Source organism: Bos grunniens, chromosome 18 (genome assembly GCF_055505025.1).
Source record: "Bos grunniens cultivar Pamir isolate PY7600 chromosome 18, Bosgru_T2T1.0, whole genome shotgun sequence".
Lineage (NCBI taxonomy): Eukaryota > Metazoa > Chordata > Mammalia > Artiodactyla > Bovidae > Bos > Bos grunniens.
The window spans coordinates 33,850,792-33,871,509 of NC_141182.1; the positions used below are offsets into that span (position 1 = coordinate 33,850,792).

The 20,718-nt window shown below is 47.9% G+C and overlaps 1 protein-coding gene and 1 long non-coding RNA gene across 42 annotated transcripts in view; one reads left to right on the plus strand and one right to left on the minus strand.

The window, feature by feature from the left end:
• Positions 1–20,718, minus strand: part of LOC147353366 (uncharacterized) — a 478,153-nt gene that overhangs the window by 360,622 nt on the left and 96,813 nt on the right. Inside the window, exon 1 of one of the 39 annotated variants that reach the window (XR_015145072.1) lies at positions 9,847–9,967. The exons of 37 other annotated variants lie outside the window; for them this stretch is intronic. The gene's annotated coding sequence lies outside the window, so the exon portion shown is untranslated. Of the gene's footprint in view, positions 1–9,846; positions 9,968–20,718 lie in introns of those variants that run through there. One more of the 39 variants, XR_015145074.1, reaches the window with a different exon arrangement.
• On the plus strand, positions 10,084–14,861 carry LOC147353368 (uncharacterized). 3 transcript variants are annotated; one of them, XR_015145117.1, is made up of 3 exons: positions 10,084–10,394; positions 10,821–11,057; positions 14,578–14,861. It is a non-coding gene; the product is annotated as an uncharacterized LOC147353368 (long non-coding RNA). The 3 variants fall into 3 exon arrangements; XR_015145116.1 differs by having other exon boundaries at positions 10,374–11,057; XR_015145118.1 differs by lacking the exon at positions 14,578–14,861 and adding an exon at positions 11,640–11,804 and having other exon boundaries at positions 10,374–11,057.

A 20,718-nucleotide genomic window follows, 5' to 3' on the forward strand; every position in this document is an offset into this window, starting at 1 on the left:
AAGATACTAATGAGGTCCGATATTCAGTGGAATTTTAAAAACACCTATAAAATGTCTCTTTTAGAACACTTTCATTTGCATTTAAGACAAATTTCTATACAGTCTAGCCCAGACGGGCCCCGTGTATGTATTTACCAAACAAAAGATGACTGGTGCTGCGATAATTAATCAGTTGGCATTGACTGAAGCTCTTAATGAAATGAAGCATGAACTGTTTGAGAAAGCAATTGAAAACCATCATACATGCCATGAATCATCTCTTGAATGCACATTTATTAAATCAGAATTCATAACTTTGATATTTTATCTAACAGGTTTGTTACCCTTTCGAGACTCTATTGGTGGATAAAAAGACAGATGTTTCCGGAGCTAAATTGGTGGAGGGATGGGGGAGGTAGGAACCAGCCAGACATCAATTAAGGAGAGCAGGCAGCAAAACGCCATTATCCAGTGTTTGGGTTTCGAGCCTACTGTCTTGAGATAAAATTCAAAGAAACCTTTGCAAGTGAAAAAGGCATGGAGACAGGATGCAATACCAAGGTTTCTGGGGTCTGCCTGAGAGCGGGCAGATGCTGTGATGGTTCAAGAGGCTGTGATCAGTTTGGGGGGTCACAGATTTGATGGTCATTAAGCTTGAAGCTTAATGTCTTGAAGCTTCAGTCAAACAAGAGTCAGACTAATGCCAGAACTTATTTTCCCTTCCTGAGGGTGTCAGCGAGCTGGAGAGGGATCAGAATACTCTCCCATTTTCAGGCTCTTCAAAGACACCTGCTCCTCTCAGTTGAAGCAAATATATATCACATCAATGTCACATCCAATGACTATTGTCCCAGGCACCTCTTTGGGTGATCAAATGAAAGCGGATTGGGAAGCATGTGAAGATGTTTAGCTCCTTTGACTGCTGGCGGCAGTAATTGGCGGATCAAGGTGACATCGTCCCCCACAGCTCACAATTGCAACACTTCTTAGAGTCTCATATTCACAAAAGCGGACCTAGAATCCTTACAGGCAGCACTCTTGTGCTGAAAGTAAAGGAGCCCTTCCCTTTTAACTGCTTTGACACAATGTAGCCATTCTCCTCCACAGCCTTTCAAGCCCACCCTTTTGCCTGCTAGAATCAGGGTCCAGCTGCTGATTGACATTCCCCCGGAATGTTCTGGCACTTTCCCCTGCACAGAACAACGTACATCTAAATGATAACTTTTCTCCCCTGTAATCTGATTAGATTCCTGTAACTGCAGCGATAGAGCAATCCCAAGGGTGAACTTGAACATCAACACTTTTAGAGGAAAATAACCATCTCAGTCATACACGGTAGCAGCGGCTTCTCCCTTTCATCTGTGTTAAACAAAGGACATGAAATAAATTCCGAAGCCAAAGGAGGAGAAAATGTACATAATTTGTGTAAGGCAAAAACTGCCAATGCATACAACAAACACGAGCTGCCAAGCTCTCTCATAGTTCTTGCTTTTTAAGAAAGCTGGAAACTAGGTGTTCTGTGGGGCACACGGCATCCACGATTGAGATCAACTCTTTGTGCTCAGATGGCAGCGGGGCTGGGGAGGAGCCGCAAGTAACACCAACATTGCTCCACCTCAGTGGTTCTCAAACTGAAGTGTGCATCTCAACCACCTGGAGAGTGTGTTAAACTGCAGGCTGCTGGGCCCCATCCATGGAGCTTCTGACTCAAGGCATCTGGGGTGGAGCCCAAGAATCTCTTTCTAACAAGTTCCCAGGGGACACTTATGGTGCTGGTCTGGGCACAACAGCAGTCTGAGAACCATGGCTCTTAGTAAGGCCCCGCTGGCAATAAAAATGGTACAGACGAGCCCGTATGCAGGGCAGGAATAGAGACACAGACATGGAGAATGGATATGTGGACACAGAGCGGGAAGGAGAGGGTGGGACAAACTGGGAGAGTAACACTGACATATATTTATCATGTGGGAAACAGATAGCTAGTAGGAAGCTGCTGCGAGTGTATAGCACAGGGAGCTTAGCTTGGTGCTCTGCGGTGACCTAGAGGGGTGGGGGGGCCACAGGGCTCCAGAGAGACGGGATGTATATATTCAGGTAGCTGATTCACTTTGTGGTACAGCAGAAACTAACACAATGTGGTAAAGAAATTACACTTCAATAATGAAATTAAAGAAAATACACACACACACAAACACACACTCATTATAAACCATGCTACTTTCTATAAGACAAGATGGAATTCATGGGCCTGCCAGCCTAAGTTCTCATCTTGTTTTAGCAAATAGACAGTTTTGCTTCACAGTTGACACTTGAGCAACATGGATTTGAACTTCATGGATCCACTTACATGTGGATTTTTTAAAATAGTAGACATGCGTGATTGTGCTAAGTCGCTTCAGTTGTGTCTGACTCTTGGTGACACTATGGACTGTAGCCCACCAGGCTCCTCTGTCCACGGGATTCTCCAGGCAAGAATACTGGAGTGGGTTGCCGTGCTCTCCTCCAGGGGATCTTCCCCACTCAGGGAATGAACCCACGTCTCTTATGCCTCCTGCACTGGCAGGTGGTTTGTACAGTCTGACACAATCTTTGGTTGACTGATTCTACAGATGCAGAACCACAGATACAGAGGAACTGTGCATACAGAGGGCTAACTGTAAATTATACTCAGATTTTTGACTATAGGGACGATTGGTACCTCTGACCCCTGTGCTGTTCATAAGTCAACTTTTTTTTTTTAATTTCTCCTTTGTTATTTTCAGTTATGTATCAGCAATTGGGAAGAAGGAGATGGCAACCCACTCCAGTATTCTTGTCAAGAGAATCCCATGGACAGAGGAGCCTGGTGGGCTGCTGTCCATAGGGTCGCAGAGTCAGACACAACTGAAGCGACTTAGCATGCATGCATGCACCAGTGCTTGAGTTTATTAATATCTGCAGTAAGACAGATCCATCCTCATGGCATGGCTCTTCTTAGGATCACTAGGAGGAGGAAAGCCACTCAGAGGTCCCCCAGACCTGCCAAAACACTGGGCTCCAGAGGAAACAGATCAGAGAAGCTGAGACACTTGCCTGAAGCCACAAAGCAGAGGAGGAGCTAACCCAGGGTTGTTGACACCTGACTCAAGCCCTTCCCTTCAGCTCAGCCCAACCACTTCCCTGGGGTCTATGTTCAAAAATGTGGCTGATTCTAGCAGAGGGATTTTCCATTCACAAGACTGCACCTCCCTAGACCAGTGGTTCTCAACCCTGGTTGGCTATACTTCAGGATCCTCTGGGGAATGCAAAAAAAAAAAAAAAAAAAAAAAACACAACAACAGCAGGCCCCGCTTCAGAGATTTTGATTCAAACTGCTCTGGGATGGAGCCCAGGCACCAAGTATCTTTATAGCTCCCCTGGTAATTCTTAAGTGTACTTGAGCTTGAGAATTGCTGCTACCGAGATTGCAGGCTTCTCAAAGGCAGAACATGCACTCCCCACACACAGCTTCTCAAACATCGGTGGGCAATGGATGGACTCCCTCTCAGTAACAAGGCCCCAAGAGATTCTTAGGAAATACAGGAAACCCCAGAGCAGCATCTGCTGCATCAACTGGAAACAAGTTAGAAATGCATAACCCTCAGTCCTCACCCCAAGTGAAGTGACTCAGAGACGGTGGAGGTGGCACCTAGCAATCTATGTTTTAGCAAGCCCACCAGAGACCTGGATGCTACTGACGTAAGTGACCCCTAAGGACTTCTGGAATAGAGGGACTTAAAACCAGATGGAAAAACTTAGTGAAAAACATAAAACCAAAATTACAGTCTATTCGAGAGTCAGGACATGTTGCCCAGAAAGGCAGTGGTAGGTAAGGATTGTGCTAGGAGTTCCAGGTGGGGGCAGGCGGGGGAGGGCAGGCAGAGTCTGGCTCCATCAGAACAGATGCTCTGTGAAGGGAGGTGGGAGAGGAGGATGGAGAAGTCACTGGGGCCCTGACAGCAGACACAGGGATGGTGGGTGACCCGTGTGTCTAATAGAAGGGGCTGGGGACAAGAGCCATCACACAGGAGGGCAAAAGGCCATCGCCAAGCGCACAGGGCAAAGGCAGGTCCTTTGGTTACCATGAGAATACTGTAGGGAAGTGAAGCGGGAACCAACAAGGGGTCCTGGGAAACATAAGGACTTTGAAAGTGAAAAAGTGAAAGTGTTAGTCACTCAGTCGTGTCCAACTCTTTGAGACCCCATGGACCGTAGCCTGCTGGGTTCCTCTGTCCATGGAATTCTCTAGGCAAGAACGCAGGAGTGTTCTTCCCTTCTCTAGGGGGTCTTCCTGACCCAGGGATCAAACCCAGGTCTCCTGCATTACCGGCAGATTCTTTACCGTCTGAACCACAGGGACTTTGATACCCTCAAAATCCTGGCTTTGTAGCATACTAGCCACAAGTCCTTGAACAAAGGACTGAGTCCTCTGGATTCCATGTTCATCGTCTTGGAGATGAGCACAGTAGCTACCCAGTGAGACTGCTAGGAAGCTACACAGTATGGAAGCAGCCTGCACAGTGCCTGCAAAGTGGGCACTGCTCCAACATGACTGCAGTACCAGTGTTCCAGATGAGGAAACAGCGCCCAAACCCACTGTCCTTACAGTGAAGGGAAGTAGGTAAATGACTCGCAAGTGGCCCTGCCAGAGGGCAAAGCAGAAGTGGAGGGCCTTAGCATCCTTCCTGTACCTCAGTGCTGAGTTCCCAGGCTTGCCCACACATCTCTCTTTCTCTTGGGTTCTCCTTGAGTCCATGCCTACACCCTGAAAGGAGCGAGCTGTGAGTGAGGAGAGACAGGGATGCTACACCCTCTCTGAAGTCCATCTGGCTTCATACGGGTCTGCTGATGTGGGGGAGTCAGGAGGTCAACACACTGTCACCAAACTGCTGTTTCCCCAGCCTCCGTGCCCAAGAATGCTGAACTCAGGGTGGCCAGCAGGAACACTAACGAAGGGATATGTTTTTTTGGAGTATCGTTTAAAATATGTACATACAAAGTAAAAAAAAAAAAAAAAAAAAACCACAACTCCACCTAAAGAAATTAACTTGAAAGCAGACAGAAGCTGCAAAAGGCTCTCTGCCTTCATTCCGAGCTGAAAGGGCCCAAGCTGCCTTTGAAAACAAGGCAGCAGGTGCCCGTAGCAGGTGCGCTCACCTCCGAGAGACGTGAACACAGCACTGGCCCCACCGCTGACTGATCGCAGCCCTCCGGAAGGGAGCACTCCAGTGTGGTCCATTCGCCAGGCCTGGGGAGAGCTGCTTTCCCATAGTCCAGGACCACTTTTGTTTAATCCAGAAATTAGTAACTACTCACTGTGTGCCAAGCCTTGTGCTAAAAACTGAGGAACAAGATGAAGAACGGGGAAAGGGGGCTACTCCGGCCAGCCCTCAAGAGATTTACAGACTAGGCTGCTGGAGACCACTGCTCTCGCTGAATCCCCACAAGAACACTATTAGGTGGACAATGCTGTCTTCCCCATTCTTCTGATAAGAACAAGTCCTTCCTCCACTTTCTAACCCTCAGGAGCTCCATCAGTAAAACAAATGACTTGATGAATAAACTCTAGGGTCCCCTCTGTCTCCATCTATGCTTCTAATTGGGTCAAACCCTGGTTTTCAAAGTTAAAACACAGTTCACTGGCCCTTGGACAACACTCTCTGAACTGCATGTGTCCATTTATATGTGGATCTTTTCCAACAGTAAAAACTATAATAGAACACTATTATAGTATAGTAGCATATTAAAACGGAGAAGGCAATGGCACCCCACTCTAGTACCATTGCCTGGAAAATCCCATGGATGGAGGAGCTTGGTAGGCTGCAGTCCATGGGGTCGCTAAGAGTCGGACATGACTGAGTGACTTTGCTTTCACTTTTCACTTTCATGCATGGAGAAGGAAATGGCAACCCCCTTCAGTGTTCTTGCCTGGAGAATCCCAGGGATGGGGGAGCCTGGTGGGCTGCCGTCTATGGGGTCGCACAGAGTCGGACACGACTGAAGCGACTTAGCAACAGCAGCAGCATATTAAAAAGCAGAGACATCACTTCGCTGACAAAGGTCCATATACTCAAAGCTATGGTTTTTCCAGTAGTCATGCATGGATGTGAGAGTGGGACCATAAAGAAGGCTGAGCACCAAAGAATTGATGCTTTTAAACTATGGTACTGGGGAAGACTTCTGAGAGTCCCTTGGACTGCAAGGAGATCAAACCAGTCAATCCTAAAGAAAATCAACCCTGAATATTCATTGGAAGGACTGATGCTGAAGCTCCAATACTTTGGCCACCTGATGTGAACAGCCAATTCATTGGAAAAGACCCTGATGGTGGAAAGATTGAAGGTAGAAGGAGAAGAGGGAGACAGAGGATGAGATGGTTGGATGGCATTACCAACTCAATGCACATGAGTTTGAGCAAACTCCAAGAGATAGTGAAGGACAGGGAAGCCTGGCATACTGCAGTCCATGGGGTCACAAAGATCCCATGGGGTCACAAAGATCCCATGGGGTCACAAAGAGTTGGACACGACTTACGACTGAACCACAATAGTGGTAACACTAGTGGTACACAATCCCCAGCTGGTTGAATCTGCATACATGGAGGGACTATGGACACAGAGGGTCAACTCTAAGTTACAGGCAGGTTTTTGGCTGTGAGGAGGGTTTGCACTCCTAACCTCCATGTTGTTCAAGGGTCAACTGTTTGCAAGTTCATAATCCTTTGGATGTTAAAGCCAATTCATCCAATTCTGTCATTAGAGACCCAGAGAGGGGAAGGGAATTGCCTGAGGTCACACAACAAAATGGACACAACAGAGACTTTGAAGGTTAGGTTTCTTAACGCTGAAGTCTTTACATTTTTTAACCCAGACATATACACACACCTAAACACCTGGAATAGGGTCATTTGTCTTAGTTCTTTTTTTACTGCTAAGAAAAGCAGCACTAGAGGGAGAAAAAAAATGCCATCTTCCACCCATACTCCAGCTCCACCCACTCCCAGCCCAGTTTGGGTGCTAAGGCTGCTCTCTGCTGCTTTGAGGGGGTGCCCAGGGGAACCACCGGGAAACTTCACCCAGTCGACAGAAATCTCAACCCTCCCCAAGGCAGGCAAGGGGACCAGGGCTCATTGAAGTTTAACAGAGAAAGCCGCCTCTTCCATTTCCCAGCCACAGACAGGGAAGGAGTAAAAAAAGAATGCTGTAAATCAGCCGCCACATAATCACTCTTTTTGAGAGTTTGCTTGTAATTAGTCTATATTCACGGTGCTGTATGGGTAGAGGAATCTGCACGCAAGGAAACTCTGAGAACCAATGTGTCTGCTTCCAGTGAATGATGTACAGGAACCATATGCCAAGTGCAGGCAGCTGGGTTCCTCCCCGAGGAGAGCAGTGAGAGAGCCTAAGGCCGTTACGTGTACATACACATGCCTTGATACCACCTTTCCTGCTTCCCCTCGACATGCACCACCTTGGTGGACATCTGTTGCCTATTATTTACCACCATAGCTGATGCATTTTTCTGTCTCCACTGTCTGCCCAATTCCTGGTACAAGGTTCACGTTCAAGAAATATTTGCTGGCTGATTCAATGAGTCAACCCAAATAATTAGGAGGTTTTCTATCTATCATGTAGGCTGTATTTTGTTGGGATTTTTTTTTTTTTTTTGCCTCTCCACTATGGCCTAAGATAATAATTCTCAATTCTGTCATCAAAACCATATTCAGAAGCTGATTTGATGAGTGGGGATGCAGTCTGGGTATTTGTGGATTGATACAGCAGCATCACCCAGGGAACTCTGACAATGTACTGATAACAGGAGCCACACTCCAGATGGTCCCCATGTGGAATGACCTACAGATTTCTCAGCTAGTGGTTCTTTAAACTGTGGCTCCTCAGAAGAATGGCCTCAGCAGCACAAGAGTACTTGCTAGAAATATGACTCCTCGGGCCCCCTTCCAGATTTACTAAAAAGAATCCCCATGGATGTTCTTTTGGGTTTTTTCCACCCAACAAGCCCTCCAGGTGAGTCTGGTATGCCAGAACGTGAGAACCTCTGCACCGGAGCAATAGAGGCCTGCTGCTTTTTCCCTCAGACACCGGACCCCATCATGGGTAGAGGGGGCAAGATTCCCCACTTTCACTCAGAGCCTGAGATACAGAATGTATCGCTCAGGCCTGCAGGAGCCTTGGCAGCTCCAGGGCACCTGTCACTGTTCTCCCGTTCTAAAAATTGCTACATCTGTACATGCACAAGCTAATAAAAATGTCTCTGCCCCAGGTTGACAGCTTCGTTACATGCTGTCACGTGCCCTGATTCTTCCCAATCTTCTCTCGCCAGTGCCATCGCATGCACAGCAGGGCAGGCAGATGGATATCCTAGCTGGTCCCACCCCTGCCCTAAGCCAATCAGGACACCCCAAGCCAATCAGGATGCCCCAGGCCAATCAGGACAGGCCATACAGCCTCCATCACCTTCCACTGGCTCTCTGGGCAGTTCCTTCACCCTCAGGGTCCTGCCTCTTGTTCTTTTCATTCATAGTCTACTCCCCTTACCTCCCAGCCTCTGCTCCAGTCTCAGGAGCCTATACCCTGCGTTTGGAACTTTATCCAAAGGCCAGCCCCCACCAGGGGACCAAGTCCACCTGCTTAGCCTCAGGCGGAAACCCCAGGGAAGCTCAATGACTTGCAGTAGAGACAAAGGGTTGAGGGGTGGGGCCCCCTCAGAAAGACCCAGTGGAAGAGCAGGGCCAGCAAGAGGGGTTGATAGTTCTCCCAGGCCCTTGCACAACGCGTATCAGGAAAGGAAAGCAGAAGGGAGGCTGCTCCCCGGCGTAAATGGAAGAGCACATGCATTGCTCCATCCTATACTTGGGGTCTCATCTCGAATCCAAAGGGACAAGTGAGGAAAAATGCAAGCATAATGCATACTTAACTGGGCAACATAACTGGGAAATCTCAAGACCTTGTACTTGGGGGAACCCCCAAGCCAATGGAGGAGGCCCTTGGGCTGGGAAAGCATACAGAGAAAACAGAGAGGAAGCACAGAGGAAGATTAAGGACCAAAAGAAGCTGTGACAAGGGCAGTCAGAGAAGCAACAATGTAACAGCTGACATCTGTCCAGCCACACTACGTGCCAGGCACTAGGCCAGCGTGTTCACCCTCCAAACAGCCTCACAAGGAGGCTTCTATGATGGGAACCATGGCAAAAGAAACCTGACCAAAGACACACAGCAGACGGGAAGGTCTGCGTACGATTCTGTGATGGTGGCCCTGATCCTGATGGTTCCCTGGTCAGTATCTCTCACTCCAGTGCAAGCCCCTCAGTGCCTGGGTCTCTCTGAGCAGAAAGGCATGAACACCCAGCCCCGCTATGTTGTTGCAAGGATTAAATGCATCAACTGACTTGTAGGACTGAATGCAAAGCCCAAAACCTAGCAAAGCTCAGTCAGCACTAGTTGTGAAGAGAAGACAGATGATGATGACAAGGAGATGTTGAGATGTTTTCATTCACTAGATAAGCCTCAGCTGCCAGCCAGACCTGGCATCTCATCAGCATTCAGAAAGCCTGCTTGGTTGAAGGCGTGCAGGCAGGAAAGTAGGTTTGAAGATCTGTGGAGCCCCAGTTTGAAGATCTGCCCCCATCTTCCCCTCTCGGGGGCCCCGAGCTCCATCAGGATCTGGCCAGCCTCACAGAGCATGGCTGACACCCCTGCCACTGGCAGGACCCATGTTAATGCCCTCATCTCATGTGTGCAGTGTCTTCTCCCTCTGCCTGGCTCCTTCCTTGAGCCGTGCCTTCAGGGAGATGTTTTCATCTCAACCAGGAATCATCAAACAGCTTCTTACCATGACAGAGCCTTGAGATCACAGCACAGCGGCAGAACCAAATCCCCCTGCAGGGGCCCCAGGAGAAGGTCAAACTCCCCTCCCCACCCCCACTAAAAACACTCGCGGACTTGCAGCTGGCTGAGACAACTGTCAATCCTCGCTTGAAAAACAGAGGTAATGAGCGCTCCCAGCTGGGTGTTGTGAGCAGTAAGTGAGCAAGGGTGTGAAGGCTCACCCTCCTCCTCCACCCTTTAACCACGCAATCATGGGCACAGAAAAAGTTTCACTTGATTACCCCACCATCCAGCCCAGTGAGCTACCTCCAGACTCCCTCTCCACCCTGGTCTGGGCCCCGGGACACTGCCCTGTCCAAACGATATCACTCAAGGTCCATCCCGTGGGAAATGCCGACAAGAGATGGGAGTGAGGAAGAGAGTGGAGGGAGGCTGACTCCCAACTCTGACCCCAGCTGCTCTGGTCCTGAAAGCCTCGGCTCCTGTCCTGGCCTTCATCTACACTGACAGCTGCTTCTAGGTCCTGGAGCATCCTTTCCCCTTCTCGTTCAGGTCCGGGATGGTAAAGGCTCTCCAATGCTGTCCCAAAGTGCTTCCCTGTCCCTTGCTGATTTTCCCTTAACCATCCCTGAACTGCTATAACTAGTCCACTTATTGACTGATTGATTTTTCCATTTGCGGGCACCATCTGCTTCCTTCCATCTGCTTTCTTCAGAGACCCTGACCAATGGCCCAGGCTCCTCTTTGGGTTCACAGCATTCGCCAGCATTAGAAGCACATCCTTCAAGACTCCCCATTTCCAAGAATCTTCGCCAGATTGTCCTTAAAATACATGTCTGGACTTACTTTCCACACACCATTTAGCCTGTGTCATCCTCTCCCTCTCACTCCGGACATCAATCCATCCCCAAGACTCTGCCCACCAGCCCAGGGCAGGTGCGAGCTCTCCCTAAACCCCCTCTGTGCTTCCCTCAACAGCTAGCACAAGTCGTATGCTCTCAGAAGAAGTTTGAGAGACCAATAAACATTCCCTCCCTTGCTCACACCCAGAGAACATCACTTCAGCACTTTTGTTTGAAACACCAACGGTTTTTCATACTGACTTTTTCTCAGTCCATGACTCTCAAGAGGGGCTGGCCTGGGGATGTGCCTGCCATGGTCTCTCCCCAACGGTCCAGCAGGGAATGCAGAGCAATACAGAAGACTGAGCCTCAGGTAAGAACATCTGTCCCATCCCCTTATTTTGCCAATGGAGAAGTGGAGACCAGATTGCTTAAGGGATTTCTCAAAAGCCACAGGTGAGTTCGTAGGTGGAGACGGACTAGCCACACTGCCTTCAAGGAGCCCTGGCACTCGGTCTTGTAGAGAGACCCTCACATATCTTGGCGCTTCTTTGACGAAGGTGCCCAGAAATGTGGTCTGGAATTTTATGAAGCTGGAGGAATAACATGCTGCAGCTTCCGGGAGGGCCTGATCTCTGCCAGGTTTCAGGGATGAAGAGTAAAGAAAGTAAGTGCACGCAAAGCCAGAACTAGGGCGAGGGCAGTGAGGCACCAGGCTCGGGTGCAAACTTTAAAGGGGCCAGAACATTCGGTAATCAAGGTAAAGAATATCTTAATGTGGTATTTCTTGAGATCGAAGTTCATGCCAAGAGATCCATGACAGACAAACTATCACAGTTTTAAATAAAGATCAGCTCTGCTCCTGCACTGGCACAAGCCTGCCTCGCTTGCCTCACCCTAAACTAACCCTCTGGCCATTTCTGTCTTTGCCCAACCTCTCACTCGGGGCATACAGCTCCTTTCCATCCAAAACTGTCCACGCCGTCAGCCTACAGCAGGAATTTTCTGCACCGTGCCAGTCAGCGCCCATTCTACCCACGAGGCTGTCAAAGGACTTCCAAGGCAGTGTGACTAATGGAATGTTTGTGATTGAAAAGTGAGGAAAGAGCTCTCAGCGATCCGCTGTCCTTAATTACATGGAGCAAACACCTCCTCAAGGACAGCCACCGAAGCCTGTGTCCATCTTTGCTCCCAGCCTTCCTTCCTGCCCAGTGCTCAGCACAGAGAAGGAAGAAGCCAATATCTGCTCAAAGAATAAGCAAAAAGACCCCCAAGTCCACCTTCCTGGGACAGTGGGACTATGCCTGACTCTGTAGCATCAATTTCTAATTTATACTCCTGGTCCCAGATTCCTCTTATAAACCTGTGTGCTGTGTTCATTTTGAAATACAAACGTGCTTCCGAATTGTGGATCAGCTCGGGAGAGGTCATGCCTCCTAGCGGGCCTCCAGTCCAGTGTAGGGGAGCTTCAGGCCTGAATGGACACTGACTTCTCAGGGGAGGCCCAAGGAGGTGGAGGCCAGAGGGCTGGAGGCCCAGATCATCATACGGGGCACAGTGTCTGTTCCTGGTCCTTATCCTCCACGAGCCACACCTTCCTCCCCTTCTGGCCTCCCTGCCTCCAGTCTGGCCCAGACAATTTCCCTTCCTCAGAGAAGTCTTTGCCGAGCACTTCCAGGCCCCGCCTTGACTTCACAGAACGACCCTGGTATTGGAGGCCTTCTCTGATCTCATCCCCCTCACCCAAACAGACATGCTTCTGAATGTTCCCTGGATTGAAATCTCCGTACAGATTCAAGGACCTCTGCAGGCAGACCTGTCTCTTGTCCAGCACAACCCTCATCCACCCCCTGGGCCCATACCCACTTCCACACACACACTTTCTCTCTCTCATTCAGGTTTATCTAACATCAGTTGAAAGCCTACTGTGTGCCTTGGAGAGGCAACAAACAGCTTCACTGAGAACTTATCACATGCCAGGTCTTTATTTAGTCTCCTTCCATCTTGAAATTCATTTCATCCTGTTGTGGAGACATTATTATTATTCCTAGTTATTATAATTATACAGTTATAATTATTTAATAACTGTATGCATCACATGATATAATAGTATAATATAATGATGTAATATAACATGTACAATATATATAATTTTATTCTTCAATGATAATAATAATTACTGGTTGTTATCATTACATATTGAAGTTAACAGAGGCCAAGAGAGGCTAAACAGCCCACCTGGGGGAACTCAGCATTCACCCGGTCTCCTAACTTTCCACTACAGCCTCTAATCCCCTGTCCGCCTGTCCAAACTCAGCCCATCCAGACCACAGCCCATATCTGCACGGCTGCTACCTGCGTTCACTGGGGTCTACCAGGGTAAAAGGATGGTGACACACTCTAACAGGTTGTGAGGGAGACTTGGATAAAGCACCTGTTCACATAGGTGTAGGGAAAGACACCAGAGATGCTCAAGGCAGGACCCCAGGGCTTGTGACCATGGGGAGGGAGGGAAGGGATGTTCCCAAAACTCAGAGCTAGAACTGGACAGAACGGGCTGTGTTGCAAAGGGTTCCGTGACTTTATGTCAATAGACGCAGTCAGTTCTTAGGCTCACATGGGCAGGGAGCTTGCTCTCCTCCCATCCCCCACCTCCTCTCTGATCCCACCATTGACCAAAATTGATAGGAAGCCAGAGGGCAACAGGGTAAAATGATGTTCCAGAAAGATCAGTCTCCCAAGCCAGAAAGCCAGGGGCATCCACTACTGTCTTGGTGAGAAGTAGTCCCCAAACCAAAACACAGTTCATGGAAGTCCCATCAGCTACTGAGTCACTGCAGGGTAAAGTCAACTGGACCATCCTCTCACCTGAGTCCTTGGCCATCAGGCTCCAGTCTGGAGTCACAGGTTCTTTATCTACCACCCATCCCACCTCCCCCTGACCCTCGGCTGGGGAGGGCTCTTTACCTTGAAGGTGAACCAAGCCTCATTTCTTTGAGGTCAGAGTCCTTGGTGGTCTGGTTCTGACTGGGTTGCCACAGTCAGGCTGGTCAGGACTTTGGGATAGGGAGTACTGGGAGGTGCCCCAGCAAACCCCCTGGGTTCCAAGCATAAACTCCCTGCCCACCTCCTGTGCTGTAGCAGCAACCCAACTGGCCATGGCAACTGAGGTCACTTTCCTAGGGTCAGTTCAGTGACCTCCTACTTTGCCTGCTGGTTTAGCAGCACAAGGAACCCCAAAGTCCAAGAGATGTTTTAGCTGTCTTTTTCCTAAAATCAAGCTGTGTTTCCTGGTGGAACAATTCTTTCCTTGGGCACTGGGACCTCTCAGTTTAGAATCATAAGAATAAGTTCTACTCAGAATAGAGCTGTGTTTAAATAAATGACCACACTTAACTCTCAGTACAGCCTTGTCAGATGAACACCCATTATCCCAGTCTGTGAAGGGGAAGACAGAGGCTCAGAGCAAGGGATTAATTTTCCCAAATGAAACACAGAGGTACCATCTGGCCATTGGTATGGAACTCTAAAGCTGCCTTTACGGGACTTAGTCCAGGCTAAGACTCCAGTCTCCAATGCAGGCAGCTTGGGTTCGATCCCTGGTCAGAGAACCAGATCCCACATGCCACAAGTAAGAGTCCACATGCTGCAACTAAGAACTGGCACAGCCAAATAAATAAAAATGAAATGTTTTAAATAAGGTTGCCTTCAGGCTGGCACTGGTTGCGTTCACCTTGCAAGTGAGAGATGCATATGTGCATGCCCAGACAGAAAGACAGACAGCTTTCTGGACTTTTAGGTGCCATAATCCACCTCCTTCCCTGCCCTTTCATCAGCAGGCCCCACACACTGCAGAACCATGTGAGTAAAACATTCTATGTATTGTCTGCCAGGTGCCTAGTGCCTCAGGATTCCTCTTCTGGACTGATCAGACTCAGCCAATCACTGGAAAGAGGCTCCTGTTGAAAAAGCTGCAGCCCTCTTCGGCTCCCTGACTGCACCTCTCCCTCCCATGCTGGGAGGTCAAGACGGATGAGGGCGGGCACCTCTCTGGAGCCAGGTCTAATCAGAGATACAGCTTCCAGATGAATCACCTTTGCAAAGCCTCCTTGCCATGCCCCTTTGAATTAAAAGAGCTCCCTCTACTAATATATTAATTAAAATGAAATATTAATAAGCTGACCTCTATTATTTATCAGCTGTTTGGGGAGAAAAGAAAAATATTGAGATCCAAAGAGAAATCAATTTCCCCAAAACCGCCCTTCCCTGAGCAGACTGATTCGTGTCACATAATAAAGAGATAAGCTTATCGGCTGCATCAGTTCAAAGACGTGTGCTGTAAATGTTGATTTTGAACCAATAAGAAGATTATAAGCACTGTCATAAAATATCTTTCCGGGATGTAAATTATTCAAAGCCCTCCGTGGGCAGACACAGTGTCTCATGCCTCAGTGATCCCCGTTCTCTGCAATACATTTCACTTATTAAAGTCAGAGAGGGCCTCTGTTGATAAAGCCCCCTAAATAAATGATAACCTTCATCTCCGTCTTCTAAATTATTTCCACGACTAGAATTCGGAATGTTTGTGCCAGAGGTGCCACGAAGCACGGCCTTCTTGAGTGGGGTATGTCTTCATTGGGAAGCTCGGTTCAGGTAAGGGCTGAACCCCTAGATTCTTGGAGCTGGGCAGTGGCTACAGTAATGCATACAACCCTGGGGGCTCATCTTCACAAGGAGGGAAGGGGTGATGCAAGATGCAAGGGACAATATGATGAAAAGGCCTGGACCCCTAACTTGCCTCACTAGTCAAGCTGAGTTGTTATCCAACCTGAGTGAGTTGGACAACCAACTCCAAAAGTGAGTCTCTTGTTACAGGGAGGTGGGTATAATATGTGTGCCCACCAGGCACAGGGTCTGGCTCATAGCAGGTTCTCAATCAATGTTAACCAGGTCAATGACCACGGTAGGGACCTCATGGGGAACACTGCTCCTCATGCCCTCAAGACCTCCTGGAGCCTCATTGAGTTTCCTGGGCTACTCTGCCTGCCCCGGCAGGTACCTACAGCAAGCCCATCCTGGACTCATCTCTGGCCTTTGTTCACGTAAAAGTCAGATCATCCTGCGTGCATGTGTGTGTGCTAAGTTGCTTCAGTTGTGTCTGACTCTTCACAACCCTATGGACTAGAGCCTGCCAGCCTCCTTTGTCCATGGCATTCTCTAGGCAAGAACACTGGAGTGGGTTGCCAGGCCCTCCTCCAAGGGATCTTCCCCACCCCACCCCGGGATTGAACTTGAGCCTCCTGAATCACAGGCAGATGTTTTACTGCCAAGCCACCGGGGAATACCCGGATCATCCCTGTTCATTCTTTAAGGCCCAATTCAAATGCCACCTCCTCCATGAAGAAGCCCATGATTTCCTCACTTGGGTTCTTTCCTTTTCATCCTTCCTCAAATGTTTATGGCATGCCCATCCTGTACTAAGCACTGACTACAGTTCTTTCTGGGCAACGTCTTATGTAATTTTCATTTCTACCCTGCAAGTCCTATTGCCCATATTTGATAGAAGAAACATTAGGCTCAAGGGATTAAGTGTCTTGTTCAAAGTCACACATTAAGTAAGTGAGGCACCCAAGATGAGAACCAAGTTTGGCCAGAATCCAAAGCCCATGCTCTTTCCTTTATTTTCCATTGACCGTCCTGCTGCTGGACTCAGAGCTCAGTGCTTCCTGTCTGGGCTTCAGTTACCCCCTGCTCATGCCTCAGTTCTACGAGAATGGGCCTGTATCCCCACAGCATCATTCAGCCTCCCACATGGAGCCCTCAGGCCAGGTGTGGCACAGGGCCCAGAGCTTGTCGTGGACACTCCATCTGCCTGGCAGCTCCATCTGCACTCCCAGCTGGACCAGCCCCCAGTGCCTGCCGGCCACCTCCAGTCCAGGCCTAGGATGACAGCAGCAACCACACCCGCTTCTCGCACTTCTCCATTCACCATTCCACGCCTCAGCTTCTTCACCTATAATCTGGGGATAAAGAGAAGCACCTATTCTAGCAGCGGTTGTGCAGATCGAATGAGATCACAAACGTAGAAGGTTTTGAACAAGCTTGGCACATAGAGCTCATAGTATCACTGTGACCTTAAAGGTTGCTGAGGACTTGGTTCTGACTCCCTAGTCACGCGCTCCCTACACGCACTGAGCATTGTGCATCCTGAGAGCAGAAAGCCTGTCAGACAGTAGACAGTCTGGGGATTGTGAGTTGCTGGTAGATTCTTTCATGCTATACAAAGCCCTGGCTAATTAGCATTGGGTGTCGCTGCATGGGAGACAGGAGGGGGATGGGCTGTGCAATCAGGCAGGGGGTTGATCCTTCCTGTGACACCTTCCAGCAGACAGTCCTGGAGGAGTCACTCAATCCTCACCGGAGCCTCTACTTTCACATCTATAAAATGGGGCTTCGGGACAGGACTAAATGCCAAAGCTGCTGGGGCTCTGTAACTAGAAAGAGAATATGTCCCCAAAGTGTCCAGTGCAAACCAGGGCCACCACGAATGCTCACTCCCTTCCTCTCCTCACTGATTCCTTTCCTCTGTCTTCTTTTCCTTACCAACTGCCTACCTATGGGTCTCCTGTGACTGCATCTTTCAGTATGATGAGGCACTGTATTCCACTGTCTGCCTGTGTGTTCAGGGTTTCATGTGTTGACCCATTAATCACCTTGACCTTATCTTTCCTGGGCAGGGGGGGTGGGGGTGGGGGGGGTGTGGGGGTCAGTAATAAATGCTTCAGAAATAGGGATTAGAGGCTGCCTCACCTCGAGTGACAGCAGCTGTTTCAACAGGTCCCATAAATGCCCGTGGAAGGAATATTCCCATCAACCATGAAACGAAATATTTGGCAAAAAGGAGATCCCTAAACCAAGCCATAAAACACTTGACTCCCTCCGTGCTATGCAGGTTATATCCATTATTCTCACCCAGTACTTGAAAAACAAAATGGTGGTTCATTGTGATGATACCAAACCAAGAAATAATTGCCTCACAAAAAAGTTTTACATGCTCCCATATGCACAACATATAACACACACACAATAAAACATCCAAGAACTGCTGGCAGTGTGTACAGAGATTGCAAATTTCCTTGAAAATGCATCCGAAATAATGGGTGCTCTGAATTACCTACTGTCCATAACACAGACAGCATTTGATAAATTTTGCTCCCAGAGCAATCCTGCCTTGTCAAGAAATGACAATCAGACATGCGAAATAAGTGCTATGTATGAATTTTGCAGAAGTATCACTTTGGGAAAACAGAAACCAAAACAAATTGAGAAATCATATAAATAATTACTCTGAGCTTCAACTCTAACATGAAGAAGGAAGAAACATGAGCAGAAATGCTAATTAATACGACTGTTTAATTATAGGGGCACAAATTAATAAACCAGAGTCACTGCAGCTTTCCAGCAGGCAGCTCATCTCTGCATGTGACCTCAAAGGTGTGGGCACAGTGGGAAAAGCCTTCAGTTTCCTTTGCCAGGTGCCCAGCTGGAATGGCATCAGGAAAGAGGAAGGCTAAGCCCCTGTGAGGAGGATCCAGTCCTCCCAACCCCCTTCTCTCTGCCCAGACACCATGGGCCCTCATCAACATTAGCAGGGGCCAGCATCCACCATGGCACCTCCTCTAATTAGCACATCATTCCTCGTGCATCAACGAGGGCCCAGCCACAACTTGCTAAGGACAAAATGCAAACCAACATGACTAAGGGGCAGGATTTCTTAAATAGTTACTGTACTCCAGGCTCTCCTTCATACTGTTATCATTTCTAGTTTCCCAAAGTATCACTTCTGAAAACTCCATGGATGCCAATCGCTTTACATGTCTGATTGTCAGTTCTGGACAAGGCAGAAGGGCTCTGGGAAGAAAAAATGCATACCAGCCTCAATCAGGTGGATGGTATAATCTACATTAAAGCCATCATTCCATCATAGTGCTGGGAAAACCGAGGCTCCAAACATCAGCTAATCTGATTCTGCCAAAACCACAGGACTGAAAGACAGAAGTTTCTGGATTTAAAACTCTGGGCTTTTGAATTCAGTCTGTGCACTTTTAAATATAGTAAGCTTCCTTCTAGAAAGCAAAACTGCTTCCATCTCTGATTTCACAGTTATAGCTTTTATTGGATCTTTTTTTTTTTTTTTTCATTCAGTAAACTCACTCAAGTACATACTATATGCCAGCTTTGGACTATGTTCTCAGAATACAATGGGGAACAATAGTGGATCCAGAACCTACTTTCAAGGAGTTTACATAAGCAGTAAGGACGAATGATGTAGATAAAATAATCACATGGAGGGAAAAAAAAAAAACAGATTTCCCGAGCTTTCAATCAGGGCCACAGAGAAACAGGGCTAGGAGGACTTAACAAAAGTGAGGGTCGACTGGTCAGGAAGACCTCCCCTGAAGAAGCAATGGCTGACAAGTGATCTGAAAGCTGACTGTGAATATATAATATATACACAGAGAGAAAGACATACATGAATATAGAAGAATTTTCTATACTTGCTCTCTGGTTTCTTCCCATCCACTAACTCCCTCAACCTGCTCCAACCTAAGGTGTCCTCTGCTCCCATTCTGACATAGAAGTTCATGTGATAAGTTTCATGGACATTTTCAACTCTCAACTTACTTGAGCCTTCAGACATTGTAGACAGAGTCGATCAGTCCCTTCTCCTTGAAATCATCTCCTCCTGCCTTCTGACTCAGAAATTTACTGGTTTTCCTCCTATCTCTCTGATTCTCCCTGAAAACTGCCATTACTTCAATATTCTCCTCTAAGAGGTCTTCAAGCCTTGATCTTGGGCTCTCTTATTTCATATACAAGCTCATTCATGCCACATTATTCACACTCTGCTATATTTCTACCACAGCATTAGTCTACTGTCTTCCGTCTCAAATCTGTGTCTCTAGCCCCAACCTTTCTTCTAGACTCCAGATCTGTGTTTCCAAACTGCCTGATGGACAGCAGACCTTGGATGTCTCAAAGGCACCTGAAACTCAGTGCGACCAAAACATCTTGGACCCCAACTCCATCTCAGCACCATCTATCCAATTCAAAAGCTAGAACACCCATGATCTCTTCTCTTCTCTTCCCTGCCTCATAAGATAGACTGAATGATAGTCCCCAAAGATGTCCCTGGAAACGGTGAACCTGTGTTACCTTCCTGGCAAAGGGATATTGAAGATGTGATGAAAGAATCTTAAGTATCTTCAGCCTCAAGACGCAGAGATCATCCTGGATTATCAAGGTGAGCCCTAAATGTAATCACAAGAGTCCTTACAAGAGGGAGGCAGAGGGAGACGTGGTAACAGAAGAGGACAGGGTCATGTGATGATGGAAGCTGAGATTGGACTGATGCAGCTACAAGCCAAAAGAGCCAGCAGTCACTAGAATATAGAAGAGGAAAGAAACAGATTCTCTCCTGGATCCTCCAAGAACCAGCCCTGCCAAGACTTTGATTTCTAGCCCTTTGAGACTTATTTCTACTTCTGGACATCGGGACTGAAATAGAACAAATTGCTATTCTTTTAAGCCTTAAGTGTGTGGTAATTTGTTATAGCAGCAATAGAAAACGAATACACTCTACTATAACATATATACTACCAAGTCTTTATTTTCCTATCCAAAAGTTCTCAGATGCATCTGCCTTTCTCCATCTCTATAGGCCCTTTCCTGGAAACAATTTCCATAATCTCTCAAATGGGCAGGTGCCACAGCCTCTGGCTTTCCATGGTTTCCGGGATTAAAAAAAAAAAATTGTTGGCACGGCCCACGTGAACTTGCTTGTCCTGGTCCCTGTCTCCCATCTCAGGCTTATCTTGCACACCAGAAAATGCTGGATTTCTTTCAGTCCTGGGAGGATACTAATCCCTTGCCCACCACAGGGCTTTTGCACAACGTTCTTCCTTGGCATGGAATGCTTGTTAACTTCAGATCATAGCTGAAATGTGATCATAGTCTTCCTGATCTCCCAGACT